Genomic DNA, 15,616 nt, shown 5'->3' with positions numbered 1-15,616 from the left:
GTCAAATCTAGGAATTTAGCAGAAGTATTAAGTTAATACTTCTAATACTACTAATTCTAGTATTAAGAGTTACCAGTAATCGTATTATTGACAGTACCTGGTATTTAAATACAGAATACCTTTTTATAATTGCCTTTATGACAATATTTAGGGCTCTTTATTTGAACCTTGTTGACTCAGACTTTTTTTGCATAACCTTTCACTTCTGTAGAGTGGTACAAATATCACTGCTTTTCAAGGCATCTCTCCAAGACATTGGGACAAACAAATAGGAGAGGAACAAGGGCCCTCTCGAAGCTATGCTACCTTGTCTAAACAGATGAGAATTCAATTAGTTAATCTCAACATGTTAAAATCCCTCTTAAGCCACTAATAAACATCCTCCTCTTTCCTCATGTTGTCAATACCACAGATGCTCTGGATTTGCAACTCCCTGCTAGATAGCAGTGAATCCAGACTCACTAACTTTTGAGGGTGCTGGAACGGTCATTTCTCTGTGAGTTGTTTTAAAAAATTACACTGTCAAGAGTCTGCAAAAGCTCCAATATAAAACCTCAGGAAAAATAAGTAATGTGGAAAAGGAGACCCTAGCACAAGTAATTGCTGGAACATTCATGCATCAGCAGAATACAAAATACTTCTAGGCCGATGATAAACTTTATCTCTGCTTTCTCTATGGCTAATCTAAAAATGGCAATTCTTACTTGTCTTGCAAATATGGCAATTACAGTAGCAGCCCTGTGATGGGCCTGGTCACTGGGTCAGGCAACTTATCTTCTGAAATCTAAATCTTGATAGAGAAAATGTCATTTAAAGCTGAGCAAGATGAAATCCATCTTCAATAATAATAATAATAAAAAAGTTTGCACTTCACTTAAAGTCTATATGACTAACTAAGCTCTTTTCAGCACAAGCTGACAATTATCATTGAAACTATTTGGCAACTGCTTATAAATTCATAGAATTTAAGGCCAAAAGAGACCAGCATGATTGTCTAATGTGATCTGCATAACTCAGGTCATGGGAAGTCCTCAGGGAGATGTCTGCTTTGAGTCCAAGCTCAGCAATACCGCATATCTTTTAGGAAAACAAACTGTCTGAGCTAAATGTTTCCAGGGATTCAGCTCATGCCTTTCTAAATATCCACCATTAGAACTAGGCAATCCCCCTAGTCCCAGAGCTTCACAATATTCCTGTGAGTTGCAGATATGCTATAACCCTTACTATGCATGCAAAAAAGAAAAAAAAAAGTGCTACAGATTCATCCCACCTCCTGTATAGTCACACAAGCCTCCCTTCATAAGCAATGAAGAGAAATAGTCATGGATGGTGTCCCTCCCAGAGACACTGGATGAAATAAAATGGAGAATAAATATTACAGATGAGTCTCTGGCCAGGGACGGACTTGAGCTGTGGTCCTAGCCAGCTGTGCTCCCCTCATTTGCAAATGATTCCTGTCTCCAAAGGTATAAATAAGATCTCCAAATAAGGAGGGCTATTTGGAGATGCTGAGCCAAGAGAAATGGCTGTGCAAGATCTAGGAATTACAATAACTTTGTAAATATCGCTTTTCACAGAATCACAGAATGGTTGAGGCCAGAAGGGTCCTCTGGAGATCATCTAGTTCAACCGCCCTGCTCAAGCAGGGTCACTTAAATCAAGGTGCACAGTATCGCATCCAAGTAGGGTTTGACAACGTTGAGTGCTCTCCTCTCATCTATCCAGCCAGGCTATCAGATTGGTTAAGCGTGATTTCCCCTTGGTGAATCCATGCTGACTACTTCACTCCCCTCAAGATGAGTATCTATAAAATTCATGTCTCCTTTGGACAAGAAAAAGAAACAGGAACATAAACTTCTGCGTTTTTCTGAAACACAAACCAAAAACATGATGTTATAACTCAAGAAGCTAAAGCAGGAAACATACAGCTCTCCTCAGGTAAAATCTCAGAGAACTGAACAAAACTCTTCCCCTCACCTATTATTTTGGTGAGATTTGAAACAAATCTTTAGCTGTCCTTTAGTTTTACTATGTTTCTAATCTCCTACTCTCTGCAAATGCTGAGAAAAACCGCTCTCCTGATTGTGCATGTGAGGGTTTGTCTTAATACCTACTGTTTGGCTAATAAACCTGGAGCTGGAATTGCAATTTCTGGAAGAAATGGAATGCAGTTCTTGAGAAACAGAGGTGATATTGTTCCTCCAGGATGCACATTATTACAGCCATGCTGCATGCACGTGGATAAGTAGGAACCAGACAGACAGACACCACAGATCTGCAAAAGACTAAGGAAAGCTTTAGTTATACAGTTCACTGGCGTGAAATGGAATCCAATAAAAAACAACGTTCCCCACAGCCACTTTTTGCAGTGCAGAAATCTGCCAGTATTTGCAAATGCCATTAGCTGGCTGCCAGGGTGTGCATGCGTGCATGCCTCCGAGCGCGCCTGCACGCCTGCGAGCGGGAGCCTGCTGCAGGAAGGATGATACCTCGGTCTTGATCCATGGACCTTTTCTTTCCTCTTGGTGTAATGATCCTGTCCTGGCTGAGATGAGGCAGGATCCAGTGCATTGACCTCAGGAGAGGATATATGGGCCTCCTCAGGTTCACTTTGCTCTGGCTGATCTAGGCTCTGGAGGGTTAACCCTTTCTTTAGCCAAGGTAAGGAAGGTTAACTCTTTCTTAAGCTAAGCTGAGAAGGGTTAACCCTTTCTTCAGCTAAACGAAGTGTGGCCACAGCAGAATTTAGAGATGTTAGCTAGGCTGCTTAAATAAATCAGTGCATCTTTTCATGCATAAGTGTGTTTGACCTTGGGATAGTCACTTCAGTACTGTTTATGAGTTTCTTCCAATCTCTGAGGCTTTTTCTTTCCCCTCTCCTTGGCAAGCAGCTCCGAGGTCCCCAGGGGAGAGACCTGACACGGTTGTGAAGTGACACATACCTATATTAGCTCCAAAAAAGGAAGAACAGAGGGTAGCGCTAAGGAGGTCCCTCACTGACAGGGGAAGTCAAGCAAGGAGGCTCCAAATCCGTTGAAGCTACTAACTCCTCCAGTCAAGACCTGCATGAAAGGGCTTGTGAAAGTCAACGAAGTCCTGCCAACAGACATGAGCATTACTCAAGGGAGGCATTGCTGCAGAGATGGTATCTGGCAGGAGGTGCTGGGACTTCTCCTGGAGCGTGGGAGACTGCAGCATCCTGGCTACTCACGGGGGAAGGCAGAAGCTGAGCACCTTTGCAGGGTGGTAGGAAGGAGCTCAGGTCTACCCAGCTTTATGTCACCACTAATGTTTCAAAACGGGCTGCTTATGCACCTGGCCCTGCTCCTTGGTGTCATTTCTTTCCCCTTGTATTGTGTGCCAAACAAGCCTCCCTTCTTCATTATGCCTGGGGACAAAAGGGTTTTATTTTATTTTATTGTTTTGCAGAAGCTGGTGTGCACTGGGAAAGCCTGTGAAATGCACCCGAGCAAATTCCTGAGGCCAAATCAGATTGGAGGCTTTTGTAAGGCATTTTTGTAAGGGAGGCAGGTGTAATAAGAGACACGGCATTAGTGTGGCTTTGATCTGAGATGTGGAGGGAGCCTTTAAGATGCCCCAGTGTGTTAATCCCATTTTATTTCAAGATGTCATTTTGGAAACCACCTGGACAGATTTGGCACAGGCTCTCTGGTGTCTCTTGGGTCTCTACGGCTTATGCACAAGCCAGCTGGCATCGTTCAAGTGAGAGGTGTCCAACTCCCCCAGACCTGATCCTCAGCCTGCCCTACTCAGGAGCTGCTTTTGCGAGGTGAATGCCTGGCAGCGAGAAGCTGAAATAAGATCTGTTTCATGCGCTACCAAAGTGGTGCCAGCAAGCACTGAAGGCCTTGAATCAGATTTGATTCAAGTATCTACAGTAACAAAAGTTCTGTTTCTGTATGGATCCTCCTGTCAGCTGTTTTTCCTCTCAAGAAATCTGGGAATGCCGTGTATGTTTTTCCATAAAAGGAATGTACAGTAGGAGTATCAGCCTTCAGCTTAGCTAAAAAAAAAATGTGAAGATATTGCAAGAACACAAAGAAAAGAGAAAATGATTGGAGAAATCAAGCACCTTTCAATTACATGCTATCTCAACAGCTTAGGGATTCATGTAAAAGCCTAAATTCAGGGTTATGACTAGGAGTCAGGAGGACAGATACCCCACACATGCTTTCAGATGCCTGCAAAGCCAGCAGCACTAATGCTGTTGTGCTCATAGTCACAGGGCAATTAGTCATTCCCAGGGTTATCTGCACCTCAGGAACTGTGTCTCTTAACAGCTCCACAGGTTTTTGAAGCTGATCCTCTCCAATTTCAGACTATTCACTGAGGCAATTTAGTAATGTATATGACTACCATTTATTGAAGAGGGCAACACCCTTCCTGAGAATCTTAGTCCACCTGAGACTGGCCTTTAGTGGATATTCTGGGGATTATGCTCATAATTTAGGTGAATTATTAAAATTTGTGCATGATGGATAGGAAAACTGGCCTTGGATAAGTCCGAAGCTTCTGCTACTTACCCTTAAATTGAGCCAAATGGCAAACTGATAGCATATTTTTATGGAAAATAAGACTTTTTTATTCTTTGAGGATGAAAGTGATTCATTCTTTAAGGAAATATTGAAATTACATTGTGTCTATGCCCTGTCTTTACTTTTCTTTACTGGGCTTGAGGCAATACTACAGGACGTCGCTGTTAAAATAAACAAACAAATAAATAAAAAGAAGCTAAAAATAGCAAAAAGATCTCTCTGAGATTGTTTAATTCTTTGCATCTCTCAAAGAGCCTGAGGGTTTTCCTGGTAGCATTTTCCAGGAATCAGTACTGAGCCCAAAGCTATTGAAAATTTTCATGAATGAGGAGGAAGTTGATACTAGATCCTGCAGATAAAATGTTTGGTGGTGTGATGATTGGCTCAGTGTTAATTATGATGAAGACTTCAGCTTCCTCAAACAAAACAAATCCAAAGTCCTCTGCTAGTAAGAAGGAATGTAGGTCAGGCTGGAGAGTGGGGAACGTGCCCTAGAAAGCAGTGACTGGAACAGATAAGCAGTCTGTTCCTTGTATCCTTGCACAGGATATATCCTCCTATTCTAGGACATGGCAGAAATAGTCTGATACTCCTCGGAGGAGTGCAGGAAGCAGGCAAGTGACTTCTCATCCTGTGACTGATGAGAGTAGTGCTGACACTATGCATTCAGCACTAGAGTCTCCTTTTGTGAAAAGAACACTTAAGAGTAGGAAAGGAAACACAGAGGAGCCACAAAAAATGACTTACGGGGAGCAAGAAGTGAAACTGAAAGACGATCAGTCTACTAATTTATCATAAAAAAAAAGATCAAGAAATGACTCAGAGCATTTAAATACCCTCACAGGGTGAAAATAGCAGGCTTAGAGGGCTCTTCAACCTAGGGAACAGGTTGCCCAGAGAGGCTGTGGAATATTCTTCTCTGGAGATATTCAAACCCTCCTGGACGTGAATCTTTCTAACATGCTTTAGGTGACCCTGCCTGAGCAAGGGGGTGCACTAGATGATCTCCCAAGGTCCCTTCCAACCTCGGCCATTCTGTGATTCTGTGAGAAGAAAAACAGAATAAGAATCAGTGGTTGGAAGCTGAAGTATGATAAATTCAGAAGTATAGCATGTACAAGCTTTTTGATGTGAGTAATTAACTACTGGAATAAACTGCCCATGAAACGGAGAATTCTCCATTTCTTACTATCTTCAAATCAAAATGGGGGGTCTTTCTAGATGACATGCTTTAGCTAAACACAGATTATTTGGTTCAGTACAAGGGTAGATGGGTGAAATGTAGTGGCCTGTGATGTACAGGAGTTGAGAACAAATGATCTAATGGTCCCTTCTGACCTTAACCCTATGCACTTACACAATCCCTGATTCAAATGTTCTTGAACATTGATTTTTGGCAAGACAAATGTCTGAGAAAGCTGTGAAAACATGTGTAGCAGTTGTAGCTCTAAGGTATGTAGTCAGTCTGTTGAAATATGGGCACAGGGGGCTAGGATGCAACAACTCCACATCGAACTTTGCATCTCAAGCTCACCTCTAAGTAAAATGGTGCAAAAAGTGAGCTGGGTTTTTGCTAGGACCTTTTTTTCCCCCACACTTATTCCTTGCTAAAGCAAATGAGAGATATTTGAGTGTAAATATATGTACCCCAAAATAGCTGGCCACATCTCTGCTGGGTAGCTGTCTTTTGGCAATAACCATCCAAGCCTTGAGGGTGCACTGAGCTCTCACAGGTTTCAACTGAGCATCAAAACTTCTGTTTTTCTCTCATTTAACAAACTGAAACAAGCATTTGATAGCTTGGGAAGAGCCTGATTCACGTTTTCTCCCTGGATCTTGGTTAATTCTTGACTGAACCACTCGTTAAAGCTGTCAGTGGTGAGTGCTCCACAGAGGCAGAGTTACTGTAATAGCACTGAATAGAGTCACACATTTGTGTCTCTCAAGCTTGGCTGGTGTACGTTTGCTGCAGCCCAGGGTGAATTGTAAGCACATTTTATCATTTGCTGGCTCTGCCTGTCTGAGATCTGAAGCTTTTGGTTTGCAGATTAACCACCGTGACCTCACAGCTCTTCAATTGATGCTATCACTTCAATGGATGCTGTCTGTGGCAGGCTGCTGAGCTTGTGTCAGCTCAGATTGGATGTTACAGCATGGAAAATGACTCATAAAAGGACAGAAGGCAGTGATGAAAAGAGAGAGACTGAAGGGTGTGTGTGTGAGGGTATCTGGGAACAGCACAAACACCTCTTTTCATGGTAAGCAGAAGTATGTCCTCTTGGGAGCTGAGTGAACCTCAGCACCACTGTATGCTCACGCTGTTAAAAACAACTCTGTGAGTTACCTACCATCAGATGAATCTCTGATGAAGTCATCTTAATCACAGTTTAAGCTAATTTGTTTTCCTTTGCATCTGGGATGAGCATGAAGGATGTGGACAGTCACGTGCCACAACTCGAGAGCTGGCAACTTGCTAAAGGCAGTCACCTAATAGTTTTTGATCATGTGGTCATTACCTGAGAATCCAGAGAGGAGAAAGGTAGAGAGGACTATAAAAAGATGACCTAGACCATTAAAGAGCTTTTTCTTTTTGTCCAGTACCTTGGCTTGCAAGGGTAAATAACTGGTCAAAGAAGAAGGGCAACAAGGACAACCAGAAGTAAAGAACGATTTCCATTTGGGGAATGACTGAATAAGCAATAGCTCTTCAGCCCAGAGACAAGTGATTTGGGGTATATGTTGGAGGTCTGTGAAATTATGAATGGCCTGGAAGGGATGGATAGGAAGCAACAGTTTGCCACCTCTTCAAATACAAGGCTTACACAGCAGGAAATCAAACTGGTAAGAATCAAGTTCAGAACAAACCAAAGGAATTGGTTCCTTCAAACATTGGGTTCTGGATCTGTGAAACTCCATGCCAAAGCATGCTGTGGGTGCAAAAGCTGCATGTGATTGAAATAGAAAACTGGAAAACTGGAAAATTACTTTGAATAAAGATCTGTTGAAGATTATTGGACAAGACTAACATATAAGGCTCAGAAATTCCCCTGAATGAAAATAAGTAGAGGCTTAGTAACTACTGGGGACAGATGTACTCCTGCTCTTCTTATATTTTCCTTGGTGTCATAAAGCTAGATTTGAAAGGAAGGAACTGGGATAGACAGAGCTTTGGTCTGAACCAGTACTGTTGTTTTTATTTACTATTATAAGGGATTTTAAGCATGATCACAATGGAAGAAACAGAGAATTTTCAAATATCTATTTGTCATGCCCTCTGTTGCTTGATAGCACTTGTAGGGGTAGCACAACTCCACACAAGGTAATTAGACCAACATGATACATGAACCACTGGGATCGTCACGTGGTAGGGTTGGAAATCCAGGACAGAGTTTTGGTGGCTGGGGAGAGAGATGAGGCAAAGATACAGAAAACACTGGGAAGAAAACATCTTAACCCAGGGAATAGATAAGGGTACAAAGATGGGATCTGGAGTGGTGATAGGATAGGGTCAATGGGAACAGAAGAAAAGGACATATCTCAAAAGATGGTGGAACAAGGTGACCTGGAAAGTGGTTATCATCATTATCAATAACTACTAACCTTTCCCTGTATGTTTCAGCTGTCCATGCTGCACCAAGAGCCTTCAAGTGGTGCTGGACTTTGCAAAAGTCCAGTGCCATGATATGAATTCCATTACAGGTCCCAATTAAATCTATATATAGCTTTTATAGAGCCTAGGTAACGATCTGTCCCTTGCTCAGCAGGCATGCTTCAGTAACCACATAGGAACCAGCTCTTATTAAGGCAGGGCTGGCTCTGCATTAATTGTGACATGAGGCTCCCTGTTTTGAAGGCTTTTGAGCACAAACATTGAGCTAAACCTCGTTTTCTTTACAATTTAAAAACTGAAATACTTGACTATGGGATAAAGATTTAGTAGTAAACAAGGCAGAGGGAATCTGCCTCTGTCTGGCATGAGAAACACAGATTGAACAATACAGAGACAGTGACTTGGCCAAGGCTAATGGCTTACAGGTTGAGTAAGGAGATGGCTGTTTCATCAAGGTTGGATAAAATCACCTGGCACTACCTCCACACCTCTGAACTGGTGAAGTATGCTTCTCTTCACAAAGGAGAAGGTTTCCCACTGAACTTGCTGCTTTGTGCAGAGAATACATCTCTATGCCTGTGGTATGGAGTGTTGCTATCCCATATGAGGAAATATTTGGCATCCTTGGTAAAGAAAAACTAGAGTGAATTCAGAGGAATGTTGAATGAGATTAGACACTGAAACCTCTGTACTCATGATCTTCAATTTCCAGGTTGCTGGTTATATCACAGCAGGATGGCATGTCCATAACTTGTCCTCAAGAACTGATGCTTTGGGTAGAAGCATAATTATGGTGTGGTAGACTTCCTTCAAGAAGGGACAATACATAATGTGAACTGAGTAGCTGTGAGGAGGGAATCCAGAAAGCTGCCAGGTCTCTGATAGAAGAATTGAAATTATCTTTGTTTTCTTAGTGTGTCTTCCCTTGTAAATAAATCCCAAACAGAGACCACGAATGAGCTTGGACTCAGCAAAGCATGTGGACTGTATTTACAGAGCAGATGGTGAAGGGCACTTGTTCAGACAGAGCCAGCGTCATAACATGAGGTCTTCTGAGTTCTTGGAACACTTTTCTAGCTATGCAACACAGTGGATTTCCTTATCAGTATTCTGGTGATTAAAGAAAATGCATTTTGTACTGTGATTGGTTATTCCAGAGCTATAATCAGGAAGAGGGGAGAACTTATCACTTCTGGGGTTTGTTTACAGTGGTAAGCAGATTAGAGGAAGAGCAGAGAGTTAAGTATGTCACTGATGCGGGATTTGACTCATCTAGTGTTAGCTGTGTATGTTGCAAACATCTCCGTCTTGCCTGGTTGTCCAGACGGCTTTAAATTCAATGGAAAGACATGGGTACATCAAAGGTGCAATTTATCTCATCCCAGGGAAGACCTCTAGAGCAGAGCAGATGAAGCCTGACATGTGAAGAGTCTGCTCTCTCCTTGTAAGCTAGAAGCCTGGGTTTCTAGCTTAGACTTTGATACTGCAGACATAGATTTGGTGAGAGACAGACTCCTGTTCTGCATAGCTCTAATGCCAGAGCTGTTCCCTGCAAACTGCAGGATGTGCGGTCTTGATGGACCGGAAAAGAAGCTTTACCGAAGCTCAACACGCTCCACATACAAGATTACCAGTCTGGCTTTCTGGGCCTACTCTAAAGCAGGGTCCTGTCAAGGAAAACATAGGGAGAAGAATTACAGTGCAAGGATTGTAAAGAAAACAGCACTACTGTAAGAGCACCAACAGAGAGCTCGTTGTGAGAGCTGCTGATGGGAACTGAAGTCTCTCAGCAATACCCCAAAGGCTTCTTTGCTATAGGCACAGAGACCATGGGCACCAAATGTTTCTTTATTTTGTCTTGCTTTTGCCTTTATCTCTGTCCATGTGCACAGCCCGTGGTTGTTGCTGGCGGGCGGCTCTGGCAGTGCTGTAGGGAATTTTCTCACCAAAGACACGCAGGAGAGATCGAGGCAGTGAAGGAGAGGGGAGGAGAAGCAGCACAGACGCAGTCATAGGTAGGAAGTGCTTTGTGAACAAATGTGTTTGGATAGGTAATTTACCCTGCCGTGAAGTGAGGTATTGACCCCTACTTTAATTATGGTGTCATTTGTCCTTGACAGCTACTGCTGCTTCCAATTAACTCTCCTTAATTAAAGTCTCAATTTTTCCAAGTGTATAAGAATGGATTGACTGGGAAGAACACTATAAGAAAGTGGAAGAGGGTGGTGGTGTCTGATGAGAAATAGCATTATTCCCTGTCCCAACAGGACTGAGGATTTATTTACTGGAATCAAACTCAGATCCTCATCTCTGGCCCCACAGAAGCATCATCCCTCCCACTAACTTTAAAGCCACTTGGGTGCAAGTGACATCTGTTTGCTGGTGCAAGATATGATTCAGCTCTCTAGACTTTTCTTTTGCAATGTTCCTGTTTTTTTGCAGAGTTTTCAGGTGAGGTGGCTGAGGTACAGGAGCTCAAACAAGATAGAGGAATCCATGGTCAAAGACAGAGGAATCCATGGTCACTTTGCCCATGAATCAGGCCAAATTAGAGTTAGCATCCTCGTATGGGCTAAACTGGACTAACCACTGACTGAATATCCTCACTGGCTCTGTTAAGGGTACAGAATCTGGTTCCACCAGCGGTCTCTTAGGTGCTTTTTGTCCTACCCCATTTAATAAACTGTATTATCATGAATACTCTATTCAGGCTTTGAAATCAAATAAGCTCCTCTCTTAATCTTCCTGCAGTTTTTCAGGGCTGACTGAGTCTTGAAAGATAGCAGCATTCACAGAACCCACATGGCTTGACAGAGTCACTGTTCAGTGTTTTGGAAATGTATCTTTTGACTGCTGGGAAGGAAATTGGCTACTTAAGATGCCTTTTTGTACATTTAAATTAACTTAGTCCATCAGACTGAATAAATCCCGCTGCTGTATTAACATCCAATTATAACAGCAGAGATTGAGCAATGATTCACGTTTTTACCAGAATGTTGGCAGTTTAAGGGAAAAAAGTAATGTATATTGAAATAAAAAAGTCAAAAATGGGAGCCAGAAAATTATGACTGAGCACATAGCAGGAGCTTTTGTGAATATATAATGGCAGAAGCAGGAGCCAAATTTCTAACATGATTAGCTGTTACTGTCTATCAGATTCAAAACCTCAATCATTTTGTGTTAAATGACTTTGTGTAACTCGTTCATACTAGAAATAGAGAATAGAAGTGAGGCTTGGAGTTACACTGCTGAAGAACATGCAGTTTGGAATTGAGATTAGATCAGAGGTGAAGACGGCTGTGGTGGCGTGAGAAAAACCCTGAAGTCGTACGTAGCAGGTGAGCTCTGAACTGTATCGCAGTTGGAGATTTTGTCAGATTTTTCAAAAAGTCCTTGTAAGCTGGAAACTCATGAAATATTTCTTCGGGGACCTTTGAATACATGTGCTGATAAAATGAAATATCTTTTCAAGTCCTAGAGCAGCTAAGGCAGCTGAAGGAGCTCATCGGTTTCTTGCTGCCCTTGACAAGGACATTAGTTTCACTTACCACAGTTGTCTGACCCTGGCTCTGGGATTGCATCTCACTCTGGATAGCTGTGAACTGGGCACGATCTGGATGGTGAAGCTGCCTGAGAGACACAGGTCTGGGGAACTTGACTTTGCCAGCTACAGATCCCAACCCTTCAGTTTCTCCTTTTTAAAGAAGGTGCTCGTGGTGAGGCTTCCAGATCTTTTCAAATCTGGGAAACCTTGTGGCAGGCTGGCTGCTCTGCAAGTGCTGCCCTGGAGATGAAGCCTCTTGCCCTTCCGGTCTGCTATGGAGAAAGAAGTGGAAGCACAGTAGCTTCTAGCTATCCAGCAGACACATGGACAAGGACCTGCAGGAACCTTCTCTTCATGTCAGAGAGCCTGGAGACTAAATGTCTTGGGTTTAATGAATTACTGTTCAAGAATCAGCTCTTTGCTGGACTTCTTGAAAAAGCTTGTTCAACTGTCTTAGATCCATGTCCTCAAAAGCATTTAAATAACATCTACTTGAACTGGATGAGCCCTCATTTTCTACTTTAGGCCACATTGGTAAAATGGGGATAGATGCCTCATCTCTTTCCTTTGCAAGCTCTCAAAACAACAGTCTCTTCTTATATCAATATGCTGCTTTAGTGAGCTAAAATACTAGCTAAGCTCTGAGTTCTGTAGGAATGTAAATGGCTCTAACCTGTCTGGTAGTGCCCCAAAATGGAGAACATCTTGCCTTTTTTAATCCTCTGTCTCCTGAGGCTTTGTTCAGGTATTCTGCAAAATGCTGTCGAAGTTCTACCCAGGTGAAAAAAAAGAGTGGTAAGGAGCCTCAGTGAGTTTGAGAAATGATCTTGAAAAGTTTGGTAGACTTTCCAAGGATGGAAGATGGGTGGAAGGAGTAATCACAGACTAGTCTACAATAGAGATTCAACCTTCGGCGCTGTCTCGTCCCTTCATCGTAATGACAAGGCACTGTAATTGGGAGGTTGCATGGACTTTTCTTTTTCAGATACTTTAGGGGCAGCATAAAAAGCTGACTGCTCCCAGGGGGCACGGACAGTTCTCAAAATTTTCGACTTGCAAAGTGGAGCTGAATTAATTACAGCTTATATTCCAAAGGAAAAATAAGAGCTCTAATGTGTCTTATTTGCTTGATCTTTTTCTTTTCAGCTGACGACCTCTAGGTGGCTTTCTTTTCAGTCACAGCTCCTTTGTTTTCTGTAGTTTCTTCCTTTATTAATTAGAAGGTCTGACACTACAGCCCAAGACATTTATCAGCATGGTACAATTTTAATTAATATCACAATATAACTACTTAAGGTGAACTCATAAAAGGTCTCATATAGAGGAATAGCACTTGGCAGTGTGAATGGTGACACAGGATGCCAACCGCTCTGGAGATCTTAGTAGGATATGGGACAGGGCTTGGTGTAAGGTTGCGTAGCTGTGTGTCTTTGGGGCAGAGGCATAGACAAGGCATGTTCCTAAACAATGTAAAAACTATATTCTATAGGAACAGAGCAGCCTAAGTACATTGAAAAGAAAATATGTCTGTAAAGAGGAGGATCTGGATTCCCAGTAGGGTTCCTCCTGCCTCTGAGAAGTGATAAGATACCATTTGATGGCTAATATAGTAATAATAATAATAATAATAGTGAACAACTATAGAGAGAACTTTTTTTCTTTTTGTCATTTCTTTTTTGTTGTTTTCATAACAGTTTGCAAAGAAATCGGAAATCTCAGTGCTCTAGGACTTCTTTCTTATTCATACATCATAGCCACAAGTAGATTTTGACTTAGACCACTAAAACCCAACATCTTTAGATGTCAGTATAGCACAAGTTCTGATCCAAACCTCCTAACCTAGGTTCAGTTCTGTGAGACAGATGTAAACTAGCTCAGAACCCGAGATTCAGAAAAATGTAGATCTCCAGATAATGAGGAAAAATGAAGCAGCACTCTATGTTAAATCAACGGTAGTTTGGATAGGAACTTCATAGCCAATCCTAGCTGCGTTCACAAGTTTTACTTGCAAAACGGAGATTACACAACCGATTGCATCTGGATTAAGGAGGGGCAGATCTATAGTCTTTCAGACACGACTTATGTAATGCTTCTACAAGTACTGTTATGTTCACAGTGGAGACATAGTCAAGCTAGATATGACCAAGGAGAAATAATTCATAATACATTTTTCCCAGGTGGAACTAACAGGTGGAAAAGACCAACATAAGAATTGATAGAGTCTCCATCTTTTGATGTCTTTATGTTGAAAATGTGTGTCTTTCTGGAAATTGGATTGCAAAGAAACAGTGACTATTGGATTCAATATAAGTCCGAATGGGTGAAATCCTGAAGTATACCAAAGTTTAGATTTGATGAGCTGTTACTCTGATGACTTCTTGCTCTGATGACTAAGGATGGTGGAATAATTGCATTCATGCCCATGTGGTCTTAATTTTGGAAGTCCTTGATATTTACAGAAGTTTGCATAACCTGAGCCCTATTTTGATCTTCTCATTTTCATTACTCTGTGGTCTGCCCTGAGTAAGTTCTTATGATCATGACTGCAGATTAAATTCAAGAAAGTTCATTGAACAAAAGTTTCCAGCTTCCTTTATCTTTATCTTCTTCTTCTTCTTCTTCTTTTTTTTTTTTTTTTTTTTTGACGTTTTTCCTTTGTCCTTAAAAGCTTTCGGCAGCCATGGTTTGTTTCTCTGGGATACTTAACACAGGCAATGATACAACGAATAAACTGATCTCATCATAATTGTATTTAAATTCACTAAAGCTAGTGCTAACTGCTACAAATAAAAATACAGATTTTAAGTGTTTTTGCATAGACTACCTACTACCATGTGGGATGTCTCTCTAGGGGCTAGGAAGTCAATTGCTGATACAAAACAGAAAAGATCTTCATAAATACTGTGGAATTTTGCTTGTGATTCTTCTTACTTCCTCTTCCTTCCCTTCGCCAGCCTTCTTTCTTTACACATATATATTTTAAAAAAAATCCGCTCCTGTTTCATTTGCAGACACAGTCAGAATGGATCCTAATCAGTCACTTTGCAGTTCAAACCCTCCTGAATGTTGCACCAAGCAAAAGTTTGTCACTAAGATCCAGGTGTATTCTCTTGTCATCTGTCACTAGTAATTGTTCTGCAGTTTATAGCTGGCAGATCTCAGTAGTGTTTCATCAGGATAATACTACACTATATCATCTGAAGGCATAAACTCTCCCTGCTGACATGAGCTGGGGTGAAGGCACTGGCAATTGGCTGTATATTATAGAATATCTCTGAAGCTTTTTCAGTGGAAAAGAGACTACCAGGTCATTGGACCAAACTGTCTGTTTGGCTTCAAAAGAAGTAAGAGGCTTACAATAGGAATCAAAAGGCTCTGGTCCATGAGACAGGAGGTCAGGCAAAGCAATTCCTTCTGTCTCTGCAATCTCTGACTGAAATGCTTTAATTAGAAAGAAAGAAAAATAAAAAAAAGAAATATAGTAAAATGTATTTTTTTAGCAATAGATGGGTGTTTCAGATCCGCTTCTAATGCTGCAAAGTCAGGATGACAGCAAGCTGATTCAGTACTTGGGCTGGTACCCTCATCCCTTTTGTTGTTGGAGCACCTTCTCTGGGGATGGAAGCACTTGTGGTTGGAAAGGCACATGGGCAATGGGATGTAGAGACATCGCTCTCCTGGGACCAGTGGCAACAGGACACAAAGACACGATGAGACCTTGTCTCCTCCAGGGAGCCGGAAAGTGATGCAATCAGTAACCAGAACATAGGGGAATGCTGAGAAACAGCGAGTCACACCTACGGCAGACGATCACACAGGGCAGCAAGGTTGCTACAGGCCTTCAGGAGACATGAAGGAGATGTCTGTGTTAAGGGCTTGCTGCAGCCATTCCCATTTGAGTCTTAG

At 41.9% G+C, this 15,616-nt stretch overlaps 1 protein-coding gene across 1 annotated transcript in view; it reads left to right on the top strand.

The window, feature by feature from the left end:
- Window positions 1-15,616, top strand: part of PLXNA4 (plexin A4) — a 439,477-nt gene that overhangs the window by 258,030 nt on the left and 165,831 nt on the right. The gene's annotated exons all lie outside the window — the stretch shown is intronic.

This window comes from Rhea americana, unplaced genomic scaffold (genome assembly GCF_003343005.1).
Source record: "Rhea americana isolate MKP2758 unplaced genomic scaffold, rheAme1 scaffold_1, whole genome shotgun sequence".
Lineage (NCBI taxonomy): Eukaryota > Metazoa > Chordata > Aves > Rheiformes > Rheidae > Rhea > Rhea americana.
This window is presented reverse-complemented; position numbering and strand designations above follow the sequence as displayed.